Below are 279 nucleotides of genomic sequence, written 5' to 3'. Positions count from 1 at the left end.
CAATTGCAAGCATTCGGCACAATGGGTGGATAAAGATGAAGTGCATAAAGACAGTCCAAAACCGAATATTCATCCAAAACAGCTAATGGTGTCTGGTGGTCTAGCACTGGTATTATCCACTACAGCTTCATGAAACCTGGTCAATCGATTACAGCAGATGTCTAATGAAACCAGTTGGATGAAATGATGAGGATACTTGTGATTAAGCAGCCGAGATTGGTCAACAGAGACAGGCCAATCCTCTTGCAAGATAGCGCTCGACCACACGTCGCACAAACA

The sequence above is a fragment of the Propithecus coquereli genome, unplaced genomic scaffold (genome assembly GCF_000956105.1).
Source record: "Propithecus coquereli isolate 6110/MARCELLA unplaced genomic scaffold, Pcoq_1.0 Scaffold1, whole genome shotgun sequence".
Taxonomy (NCBI): domain Eukaryota; kingdom Metazoa; phylum Chordata; class Mammalia; order Primates; family Indriidae; genus Propithecus; species Propithecus coquereli.
Note: the sequence above shows the minus strand (reverse complement) of the source record.